This window comes from Emys orbicularis, chromosome 7, assembly GCF_028017835.1.
Source record: "Emys orbicularis isolate rEmyOrb1 chromosome 7, rEmyOrb1.hap1, whole genome shotgun sequence".
In the NCBI taxonomy this organism is placed as follows: Eukaryota; Metazoa; Chordata; order Testudines; family Emydidae; genus Emys; species Emys orbicularis.
Window position 1 is genome coordinate 75,367,247 of NC_088689.1, and position 12,787 is coordinate 75,380,033.

A 12,787-nucleotide genomic window follows, 5' to 3' on the forward strand; every position below is an offset into this window, starting at 1 on the left:
AGTCCATTTACTAGCAGGCAGCTGTCTCCCTGGGGCTGCCCCAGGACTGGAGCTGTCCTCTGAAGAATGGGTTGTTAGGGAGCTGCTGGGTCAGATCCCCACACCTCTTACCTGCACAACATACAACTAGCAAGGTGTGTTATAGGATTTCCTTCCCCCGAAGCTTTGGGTAATAGCTGTTGCCTGAGGCAGGACACCGGGCTGGAGGGACCAAAGATCTGATCCTGTCTGACCCAAGCCCTGGCCTGTGCGGTTCAGCTCCTGAGCATGGGAAGATTTTGCTTTTTTGCAGAGCTATTGTCAGAGGATGATGAAGGCCAGCAGCACCCATGGAAATCTCCCCATCTCACCCCTTTGTTCCATTGACAGGGCTGGGGGTTGTGGGGAGGGGGAGTTCCACCCATCGGGGATCTGTTGGGTCAGAATGTAACCATTTCACTGTGTCGGTTACATCTGAGTGGCGAAAAGGCAAAGCAGTTCTGCTTTCTCCACCCTCACAGGCCAGGGACTCTGTGCTCCCTGTTGAAGGAAATCACTGTTTCCTTAGTTCACTCTCCTTATGTGTCTTGTAGCCTGATCTATGAATCGGATATTCATTATGTTGGTTACTTAAGAATTTCCAGTGATCGCTCTGAGGTTTGACGGGTTCTTGTCCCGAGATCAGGCCCAGTATTGTTAGAATTACTGTTCAGTTGGGAACCCCGAAGTGCACAGCTGCAACATTCCCACTTTAGGAACCTGTCTGTATTTGAAATAGTTTATTAATATATTTAGCAAGGTCACAAACACTTTAACTCGGCAAGGTAGCTAGAGATAATACAAAACGTGCATCAGAACATCGATTTACTCACACCATCCCTTGTAGAACAACCTGAAATGTTATCCATCATCTTCCTCATCATCACCACCAGTGGCCATCATCCTGGCACCTCCCAAGGGCTACATCTTGCTCTCCTCCTGCCCCCAGGCTGGGATACAATTTGTATAACATGTTACACTGACACCACTTTGTCTAATGCATATTCAGTCGGGGTTTCTCCCCTCTTCCTTATTTGTATTCCTCACATTACTAATGTTGGGGGGCCCTTCTCCTATAGGTTAGGATGTTAATGATCTCAACTTGTTATCATATACATCAGTTTGTTGCCATGGCACTCTTGTGGTCACACATCTGCAGATGTTCCCGTCCTAACAGATCCAAAAGCCAGTGTTAGCTCATGTTCCTGTGGCTAGCTGGTGGTGTTATGGACAATCCCCCCCCTCTTATACACTCTGTTCCCAGTTCCCCCAAACTCAGGGGTGACCGTCAGGCCATTCATGTGTGCCAAAGTGTATAGGCCTCAAGCCTATATTTATGTGTGTCTGTTTTGGCACACAAGAGACAGGCCTGTAAGTTCCTTGCATTACTGCTGAATAAAATAAATGCTAGCTCTATGGGCTACAGTGTGCAGCCTCTGGTTCTGGAATTCAGAAAGGGTCCATTCACCAGGGCATAGGCCATGACTCCAGATGGTGACTTACACCTGGTAACCAGCTGTTTAGAGCAAGGATGAGTAGAAAAGTCCAGGGAATGAGGATTTCCATACCTGTCACTAAGTGCAACTCTTCTCCTCTCCCAGGAAGGGAGCACTTTATTCATCCAGGCTTGTGCTTTCAGTTGAAGCCCCAGACTTTCTCTGCTGGTTAAATGACAGGAAACAAAGGGTAGGAATAAATGGTCAGTTTTCAGAATGGAGAGAAGTAAATAGCAGTGTCCCCCAGGGATCTGTATTGGGACCAGTCCTATTCAACATATTCATAAATGATCTGGAAAAAGGGGTAAACATTGTGGTGACAAAGTTTGCAGACTATACAAAACTACTGAAAATAGTTAAGTCCAAAGCAGACTGCGAAGAGTTACAAAGGGATCTCACAAAACTCGGTGACTGGGCAACAAAATGGCAGATGAAATTCAGTGTTGATAAATGCAAAGTAATGCACATTGGAAAACATAATCCCAACCATACATATAAAATGATGGGGTCTAAATTAGCTGTTGCCACTCAAAGATAGTTGTGGATAAGTTCTCTGAAAACATCCACTCAGTGTGCAGTGGTTGTCAAAAAAGGGAACAGAATGTTGGGAATCATTAGAAAAGGGATAGATAATAACATAGAAAATAATCACTTTCTTCTTCAAGATGTGTTGCTCATGTCGATTCCATTCTAGGTGTGCGCGCGGCCACTTGTGCAGCCGTCTGAGATTTTTGCCGTAGCGGTATCCGTAGGGTCAGCTGTGGCTCCCTCTTGAGTGCTGTGCTCATACGTTGGTATATTAGGCGCCGCTGGCCCTACGCCCTCCCAGTTTCTTCTTACCGCCCGTGGAGGTTAGTCGGAGCGCCTCTCCTTTGCCTCACAAGTGCTTGAGCCTTTGGCCTTGTAAATAGTTTGTTTACAGTAGGTAGTTAGTAAGTAGCTGTTAAGTAGGCATGTCTCCGGGTTTTAAGCCCTGCTCTGACTGCAGCAGGCCTATGCCTATTAGTGACCCCCATAGCAGCTGCCTCAAATGCTTGGGGGAATCACATGTGAAGGAGAAGTGTCGCATCTGTAAGAACTTTCGTCCCAGAATTCAGAAAGAGTGAGACATCTTTCTCATGGAGGCTGCTGTCTGCTCGGCGTCTGAGCCTTCCTGGCTAGACTCTGCCCTGAGCACCTCAGTACACAGCACACCCGCGGCCCCAGTGCCTAAGAGGAGGTCAAAGAAGGGCGACAGACCAACACTAGGCAAGAAGGGCAAAGGACCCAGTTTGGGCCAGCAGCCCACAATGGAGCCACATGGGGATGCCCCATGCCAATGGGGCCCCGTACTCCCCCAAGGGATCTGCCATCGACTCCAGGGAGCGGTAGGGAACCCAGACTGGTGGCAGGGCCAACGCCTTCCCAGGCTCTCCCGGCGCCCAAAGAGCAAAGGCCTCTACCAGCACCGCATGTGTCGCAGGTCGCAAGCAAAGGCTCCCGGTGAGGGCAAGCCAGCCGTAAAGACCACCCAGAGTACAGGCGAATGACGCCGGTCTCCAGAGACGAGACAGCGCTCTCCGTCTGCATGCTCCAGGTCTCTGTCTTCTGCAGGACGTCCTAGATCACTGGCACCGCACTCACCATCTCCAACTTCTTAATGCGGGTCATCTAGAGGAAGGCACGGTCACTGTATCGCCGGCACCAATCATCCTCCCACCGGCTGTCTCCTCGGCGCAGATCCCAGTCTCCTAGACCATGGGAGCGGTCTGCGTTGCAGTAACAATCCCCCTGTCCCCGATCCACCTACTCGAGGCACCGGTCTCCTGCGGCCACGGTTAGCCGTGAGACACAAGCTTCGACGTCCCCTCCTTGGTCACCGGAATCTGATTCCTCTGGTTCAGAAAGGGAATTCAGCCCTTCACCATGACAGCATCGGCGTGATTGGGCACCTGAGGCTGCGTCGACCTCCATGATGCTGTCAGGGCAGCGAGGCCAGTGGCTGGCGCAATGCCCCTACTGGGGCACGTGGGGCATGCCTGTGATGCTGATGCCTCAGTCAGTCCATTCCTTGGCCACTGCCTCAGAGCAGCAACCAGCGGCACTGAGCTCGGTGCTCAAGAGGCTAGGGGAGAGGAGCAAGCACCCACCTCAAAACCCTCTTCCCGTCCCCCGGTGACCCAGTTGTCGTCGTTGACCCCGGATAAGGCTGTGGCGGGCCCCTCCCATGACAGCCCGTCGGACGATTTTAAAGAACATCAGGCCCTGTTTCATAGGGTGGCTATGAACTCGGGCTTGGAAGTGGAGGAGATGGCTGAAAAGGCGAACACCCTGTTCAATGTGCTCTTGACCTCTACTCCCACCCATGTTGTGTTACCAGTACAGGATGGGATCCTAAAAATAGCAAAAGCCCTTTAGCAAACTCCTCCTTCCATCCCTCCCACTTCCAAGAGGGCAGAAAAAAAGGTATTTTGTCCCGGCCAAGGGATTCTAATATTTGTATACCCACCCTCCTCTGGCCTTGCTGGTCATCTTGGCAGCCAATGAGAAGGACAGATGGGGGCAAACCAGTTCAGCCCCCAAGAATAAAGAGGCCAAGAGGCTGGACCTTTTTGGGAGAAAGATTTATTCAACGGCCAGCCTTCAGTTCTGGGTGGCTAACCACCAGGCTCTCTTGGGGAGGTACCAGTTCAACTTATGGGACTCCTCTGTAAGTTCAAGGACTCGCTGCCCCAGGACTCGGCCCAGGAATTTGGGGCCCTGGTGGAGGAGGGTACGACAGCTGCAAGGTGCTCCCTCCAGATGACATGGGATACGGCCGATTCGACAGCTAGGGTGGTCACATCGGCTGTGGTCATGCTGCGCAGCTCCTGGCTTCAGACCACTGGCCTGTCCCAGGAAATGCAGACCTCGATGCAGGAACTTCCCTTTGATGGGACTGGACTCTTTGCAGAGCAGACTGACATGAGGCTGCACGGACTGAAGGACACTCAGGCCACCCTTCACTCGCTGGGTCTGCATACGCTGCAGTCGGCGAGGAAACCGTTCCGGCCACCTCTGCCGCCAAGGCCTTGGCAGCCTCGACAGGGGCCTGCAAGGAGAAGGAATAGAGACACGAGTTTTAGTCATCGCCGCCCTCCTTCCTCCCACTCACTTGCACAACCCGGCCCATCGAAGCTTCACGAGGGCCAGAAGCGTTTGTTTTGAGGGTGCACTCAAAGGTGACACCCCAGTCTTCATCCCTACCGTTCGGCCTGGTTGTGGGTCACCTTGGACTGTTGGGTGCTAGAGATTGTATCTCAAGGCTACACCCTGTAATTCTCGGCTGCCCCCCCTTCCCTGTCCCTCTGCCCAGACCCTTCTCATGAGCATCTCCTCATTCAAGAGGTCGAGAACCTCATGCAGCTGGGGGCAGTGGAGGAAGTCCCCTGCGACAGGAGGGGAAAAGGGTTCTACTCCCATTATTTCCTAATCCTGAAAGTGAAAAGGGGTCTAAGACCCATTCTGGACCTGCAGCGCCTCAACAAGTCTCTCAAAAAGTTGAAGTTCCGCATGATCTCCCTGGCCTCCATCATCCCCTCTCTGGATCTGGGAGACTGGTACGCCGCCCTCAGTCTGAAGGACACTTTATTTCCATATATCCATCTTCCAAGGTCGCAGATGATTCCTCCGTTTTGTGGTGGGTGGGCGCCATTTCCATTTCACAGTGCTGCCCTTTGGTCTCTTGTCTGCCCCGAGGGTGTTTACAAAAGGTTTGGCACCAGTGGCCGCTTACCTCAGGCGTCGAGGGGTTCAGGCCGTATCTCGACGATTGGCTCATCAAAGGCAGATCTCAGGGACAGGTGCAAAGGAGCCTTGAACTGGTTCGTTCCACCTGCCGCGATCTGGGCCTGTTGACGATAAACTAAAAGAAATCGACCTTAAGGCCGGAGCAACGAATAGAGTTCATTGGGGCGGTTCTCGACTCCACGTGAGCCAGAGCCTTCCTTCCAGAGGCACGTTTCCAGGCCATGTCGGACCTGATATCCCATGTGTAAAAACTACCCACTCACCACTGCTTACACCTGCCTGCAGTTGTTAGGCTGCATGTACGTACGTGGTCCAGCATTCCCAGCTCCAGCTCGAGCCACTGCAAGCATGGTTGGCATCAGTTTACATCCCCAACAGACACAATCTAAATCAGGTGATCAGGGTGCCAGTTCATATCCAATAGTCCCCGGATTGGTGGTTGAGCCCCGAATCGGTGTTGGAGGGAGTTCCCTTCGCAGCCCCATCCCCATTGCTGACCCTGGTTTCCAATGCCTTGGACCTGGGCTGGGGAGCCCACTGGGAGTTCAGCACGCAAGACGGCTGGTCGCGGGACGATCAGGGAGCTCAAAGTGGTTCGCCTGGCCTGCCAGGCTTTCCTGCCCTACATGAAAGGCAAGGTAGTGCAGGTTCTGACAATGCTGCAGTGATGTATTACATCAACAGGCAGGGTGGAGCCAGGTTGTCGACCCTTTGCCAAGAAGCTTTCCACCTTTGGGGCTTCTGTTTGCAGCATGCCATCCATCTGGTGGCCACGCATCTGCCAGGGGCCAAGAATGTGGTAGCAGATCGCCTCAGCAGGACCTTCTCGTCACGAGTACTTGCTCCACCCGGAGGCGGTCGGTATTATCTTCCAGAGATGGGGGACTCCTCAGGTGGACCTGTTTGCGTCCCATCAGAACAGGAAATGCCACATGTTCTGCTCATTCTGGGGATTGCACAGGGGCTCCCTGTCAGATGCCTTTCTGCTCCCATGGTTGGGGATTCTAATGTCCGCTTGTGACGAACTGGGACTGTTCTTACTGTGGTCTGTGAATGCTGACAGGGGAGTGTGGCTAGGATGGTCTGCATTGGGGGATGGGAGACTGACCAACGGAGAATACCTGAGCATGTAACATGAGAACCCAGGAAGGGGTTAGAGGCCAGGTGACACCTTTGCCCGGGAAACTGAACAAAGGCTGTGGGAGGGGTCGCTGAAGGCAGAGTTTCAGGAGCTGGCTGGGAGGCAGACGGGGCTCTGACCTCGCAAGGGGGCTGGGGCACCCTGGGACCCCAAGATGGACCTAACTGAGGGGGGTCCTGTTGTCTGTGCCTGCAAGACCTGTCTTGGACTGTATTCCTGTCGTCTAAATAAACCTTCTGCTTTACTGGCTGGCTGAGAGTCACGGTGAATCTCAGGAAGAGATGGGTGCAGGGCCCTGACTCCCCCACACTCCGTGACACCGCTTTCCCGCCGGTGCCGCTAATCCACAGAGTCCTCGTGAAGAATAAACAGGACAGGGCAAAGATTATCCTGATAGCTCCTGTGTAGCCTTTGCAGCACTGGTTCAGCATGCTGATGGACCTTCAGTGCTCGCCCCGCTGCAGCTGCCTCTCTGGCCGAACCTGCTGTCCCAGAACCATAGCAGTCTTCTGCATCTGAACCGGGCAGCGCTGCACTTGACAGCGTGGCTTCTGCATGGCTAAATGCAGAAGAACGGAATGCTCGGCCCGGGTCCAACAGGTCTTGTTGGGTAGCAGAAAGCCTTCCACTAGAGCAACCTACTTGGCCAAGTGGAAGAGGTTCACATACTGGGCCTCGGACTGGGGTATCTGGGCTGAGTCGGCCTCACTGCAGGCGACCCTGGACTATCTTCTGCACCTCAAGCTCCAAGGGTTGTCCCTTTCTTCAATCAAAGTCCACTTGGCCGCTATTTCGGCCTTCCACCCTCTGCTCCAGGGCAGGTCGGTCTTCGCTCACGACATGACGGTCCTGTTTTTGAAAGGTCTGAAGCATCTCTACCCACATGTCAGGGATCCCGTCCCTCCCTGGGACCTGAATCTCGTGCTGTCATGGCTCATGGGGCCTCCCTTCGAGCCTCTAGCTTCCTGCTCCCTTCTCCTCCTCTCCCGGAAAGTTTCTTTCCTGGTCGCAATAATGTCTGCCCATAGGGTCTCTGAGATCAGGGCGCTTACTTCAGAGCCACCCTATACAGTGTTCTACAAGGACAAGGTCCAGCTGTAGCTGCATCCAGTGTTCCTGCCCAAGCTGGTTTCACACCGGCCAAGACATATACTTACCTGTCTTCTTTCTGAAGCCTCATAAATCAGAAGAGGAGCGCAAATTGCATGCCCTGTACATCAGGAGGGCGCTTGCCTTCTACATAGCGCTAAGCCATTTCGTAAGTCAACACAATTGTTCGTTGAAGTGGTAGACAGGATGAGAGGTCACCCAGGGTCTGCGCAGAGGATTTTGTCCTGGATCATGGCTTACATCTGTTACTGCTATGACCTGGCAAAGGTACCTCCACCAGCGACCATGACTGCCCACTCGACTAGGGCTCAGGCTTCGTCGGCAGCCTTCCTGGCCCAGGTGCCAATTCAGGATATCTGCAGGACTGCTACCTGGTTGTCTATCCACATGTTTACGTTTCATTGTGCGCTCACCCAGCAAGCCCAAGACGATGCTGGCTTTGGCGGAGCAGTGTTGCAAGCCGCATGACCGTGAACTCTGAGCCTGCCACAGGGATACTGCTTGTGAGTCACCTAGAATGGAATCGACATGAGCAAGTACTTGAATAAGGAAAAATGGTTACCTACCTTGTGTAACTGTCGTTCTTCGAGATGTGTTGCTCATGTCCATTCCATTATCCGTCCTCCTGCCCCTCTGTCGGAGTTGCCGGCAAGAAGGAACTGGGGGGGCATAGGGCCGGCGGCGCCTGATACACCAATGCATGAGCGCGGCACTCAAAAGAGCGCCATTGCCGACCCTATGGATACCGCTAAGGCAAAAATCTCCAGCCGCACGTGTGTGGGCGCGCACACACCTAGAATGGAATCGACACGAGTAACACATTTCAAAGAACAACAGTTACGGAAGGTAGGTAACAGTTTTATATAAATCCATGGTACGCCCACACCTTGAATACTGCATGCAGTTCTGGTCACCCCATCTCAAAAAAGATATATTAGAATTGGAAAAGGTGCAGAGAAGGGCATCAAAAATTATTAAGGATATGGAACAGCTTCCAAATGAGGTGAGATTAATAAGACTGGAACTTTTCAGCTTGGAGAAGAGACGACTAAGGGGAGGTATGACAAAGGTCTATAAAATCTTGACTGATATGGAGAGCGTAAATAAGGAAGTAGTATTTACTCCTTCACATAACACAAGAACCTAATGAAATAAATAGACAGCAGGTTTAAAACAAAAGGAAGTACTACTTCACACAACGCACAGACAACTTGTGGAACTCATTGTCAGGGGATGTTGTGAAGGCCAAAACTAAAATGCGGTTCAAAAAAGAACTAGATGAAGTTCCTGGAGGATAGGCCCATAAATGGCTGCTAGCCAGGATGGGCAGGGATAAAACCCCATACTCTGGGTGTCCTCAGCCTCTGATTACCAGAAGCTGGGATTTGGATGACAGGATGGATCACTCAATAATTGCCTGTTCTGTTCATTCCCTCTGGGGCACCAGGCACCAGCTGCTGTCGGCAGACAGGACACTGGGCTAGATGGACCATTGGTCTGATCCAGTATGGCTGCTGTTATGTTCTGATGCTGCTCTGTAACTGGAACAGTTTCCCTCCTTGTTTTACCCTGTGACTGTTTTTTATTCTCCTCCTGCTGGGGGTTTTATGCCATGCATGCTGAGGCAATAATTATCCTGTTCTCTTCTACTGACTGAGCCTTACTGAGGTAGTGGTGAGGCTTGGCCTCTGGAAGGCTCCATGGCCAAGGCGCAATTACCCAGAGCAGGCTGGTGAGGAGTGGAGATACGTTTATTTTTGGTGTTGCTGTAGTAGGTGCTCTGGTGTAATGCAACATTGCTGTGGCTGGGGGTGTCCTCCCTGATGAGATTTGAGTGAAAGACTAGGCTTCTTTCCCCCCCAGCCAAAAAGACCATGAAATGTGTAAGTCTTTTCTCTAGAGCAGTGGTCTCCAAAGTGGGGTGCGCAAGAGGATCCTTCAGGGTGCGTGGCAGGAGGAGCACCGCCGGAGCAGCACCACTTCGGCAGTTCAGGCGGCTTTTTTTTTTTTTTTTTTTTTTTTGCTTGGGGTGGCAAAAATGGTAGAGCCGGCCCTGCGGTAAAATTTTTTACTGATAGGAGTGCGCGATCAAAAAAGTTTGGAGACCACTACTCTAGAGCGCATGCTGATGAAACATCTCCACGGGGGAGTCTCCCTGTCTGAACACATGCTCTTGCTTCTGTTACCAGACACATGTCTCTGCACCAGCTCTTCTTGTTCAGTGATGCAAGGAGGCTGGTTACTAGCCTGAGGAGTCTCTCACTGGTTGCTGTGTAAAACATCATGGCAAAACAGGGAGGAGGCAGGGCTGGTCCTGTAAAGCTGTGGACTTAGGAACAGCAGGCTCTGCTTCAGCATCTCCCAGCAGCTCAAAGGAAAAGCTGAAAAAGAGGCAGATCACGCAACTGCGCGTCTTATTGGAATCTTTCAGGCTCGTGAAATCGTGCTGTCCTCAGAGACCTTTTACTATCACCCTGGCTCTCTGGGGAGGGTGGGTGAATATTATTACTCTAGGGCAAACCCTTGCAGAAGTGGGACCTGTGCAGTCTTTGACATGCAGCCTTTTACTTGGAGGCATTGTGGTAGGGAGGAGACATATATTTGGAAGAGATTTTACTCCTCCATGGAGTGTACATGCTGAGCAGTTCCCCTGAGGTGTTGGGTACCTTTCTCCCTGAAAAGAATAAAACTGGATTCACCTTTGACAACTATGGAGGGTTCATCAGCCCTACAGAATAATTATAACCCCTAAAGTTCAAATGAGCTTGTTGGGAAGGCAGAGAATGAAGCGCCTGGAATGTGCAGGAGGGGCATTTCTGTTCTCTTAAACAGACTGCTCTGTATGCACAGAAAATGGGTAGCCTCCTTTCTGCCACTGTGTCATATCTGGGGACTGTAATCAAATGGCCACATGTGAACTCCCTCCTCCTCCTCCCAAACACCAGCACGCTCCTTTCTCTGCAACAGAAACAAAGCTAAGGTGCATTCTCCTAGCTGTGAAGGAAGCTTAGCAGTCCAGTAGGGGGGAGGGGTCAGAACTGAGGGGAACAGCAGAGCAGTGCACAGGAGGGGCAGGACTGAGATGACAGTGGGTGCTCTAAAGCAAGATTGAGGGGCATTCAGAGAGCTGTTGGAGCCTTCACAGCCCTTTCCCAAAGGTTGTCTGGCTCAAGCTGGTGCTTTCAGTTCCTTACTTCCATGAGTTCTAAAACTTGCTAAAGAGAGAGAGAAACAAATATTTTTGCTTGGTAATGTATTTTACTTGTGTGGGTCTAATGCTAAATATCATGGAAGCCTTTCCATTGACCAACCCAGATCACTTCTTCCTTGATGCTGTGGTTGGAGGCACTCTGGCTAGGGGCAGACCTCTCCCTCTCCCACGTTATCTGGGTGTGAACATTCTTCTCCATACTGGGGGTTTTGTGGCTTCTCTCTCTGTCTTCCAGCAGTGTCCATTACTGCAGTGGTTCTTCCCTTCAGCTAACAGGCTGGCTGAGTGAGGCTACATTGCCATCCATCTGTGTCCTGCCCTCAGAGCTGGGTTGGCACATCTGATTGCCACGCAGTTGCACCGTTTCAGAGGCTTCTGACGTGAAAGATTTAACCTATCTTCCCTTCGCATGCCATCCTCATCTTGGTCTTAGTGGAGGCTTTGTATTGGATCACCTCAGTGCCGCTATATTGATTGACCAGCAGCTGGTGGTTGATTGCCCGCGACCCAGTGGAGCTGGGGATGAGGGGTTTGGAGTGTTGGAGGGGCTCAGGGCTGGGGCAGAGGGTTGAGGTGCAGGGGTGAGGGCTGCGGGGTGGGGCAAGGAATGAGTGGTTCAGGGTACGGGAGGGGGCTCTGGGCTGGGGCAGGGGGTTGCTATGTGGGAGAGGGTCAGGGGTCTAGGCTGGGGGTGCAGGCTCTGGGGTGGGGCCAGGGATGAGAGGTTTGGGCTGCAGGAAGGGGTTCTAGGTTTGGGGGGGCTCAGGGCTGGGGCAGGGGATTGGGGCATGGCATTGGGGTGCAGACTTACCTCCGGCGGCTCCCGGTCAGCAGCACAGCTGGGGTGCAGAGACAGGCTTCCCACCTGTCCTGGCACTGTTGACCGCGCTGCGCCCCGGAAGCAGCCCAGCACCAGGTCCAGCTCCTAGGTGGAGGCACACAACTCACACACAGGCACACACACACACACCCCGGGGGGGGGGGGGGCAGCATGCGGAGCCCTGTGGCCCCCCGCCTAGAAGCCGGACCTGCTTCTGGCCGCTTCCGGGGCGTAGCGCGGTGTTGGAGAAGGTAGCCATTAGCCTGCCTTAGCTGGGCAGCATCGCTGATGGGACTTTTAACATCCCGGTCAGCGGTGCTGACCAGAGCGATCCAGCATGACATGCTGCTACCCATTACTGGGTTGCGACCCGAACTTTGGCTTTATCAGATCCACCAGCCTAAAGATGGGTTCCATTGTTGTTCTGCCTGCCTCTCCATACCAGGGAGCGGGTGGCAGTGACCTAACAGATGTGGTCCTTTAAACTGTCTCCTACTGCAGCTTCCTTAGTGTGGTTTGTACTTTTAGCCACTGGATTGGCCATCTTTGCCCATTTCTGATCTGAGCTGGAGACGGGAATGCGTAGAGGGTCTGTTCCTGGATCCTGGTAACTGACTGTTTATCGTTCAGTCCCCTATTGTGATAGCTCAACTTCAGCTCTGTCCTCTTTACTATCTAAATATCCTGTCAGCTTTGGGGTGTCCCTCCCATGTCCCCTTCTCCTAAAAGAGACAAGTTTCAGATGAGCATTGCTGAGTCTGGCACATCAAATGCAGGTTTAGAACAGGTGTGAACAGGCAGAGTACTTTGTTTCACATGGTTACTTGGCGAAGTTGGCATTCCTAGTCTGGTACCTGAATGTCCCACTTTTAGGCTGCTTCTGACACTTCCTCAGAATGTTGTTGCCCTCACATTTCCCCCCATTGGGAAGCCTTTGCCACTGGATTCCTTGGGGACGTATAATTTTCTCTCTCTTTTATTAAGTGAGAGAGAAAATCTCTGTTTCTCCCCTGGCTTTCAGTTTGCAGTGACCAGACTCCTCCGGATTATCAACAAACCTCCACATGCATCTTTGTGAAATGTACAGTGAGGCTATTAGCACAGAACTAATGTACTCTGTTTTAGGTCACTGAGCAAAAGCAAGATCTGGCTGAGTGAAGCAATGTGATGTTTCAGTCCAACCTCCATTATTAAACAACTTGAACAGGATTTGAACTCCTGTC

General features: G+C 52.1%; 1 protein-coding gene across 1 annotated transcript in view; it reads left to right on the plus strand.

Moving 5' to 3' along the window:
• CAMK2G (calcium/calmodulin dependent protein kinase II gamma) overlaps positions 1-12,787 on the plus strand; it is a 165,515-nt gene that overhangs the window by 120,414 nt on the left and 32,314 nt on the right. The gene's annotated exons all lie outside the window — the stretch shown is intronic.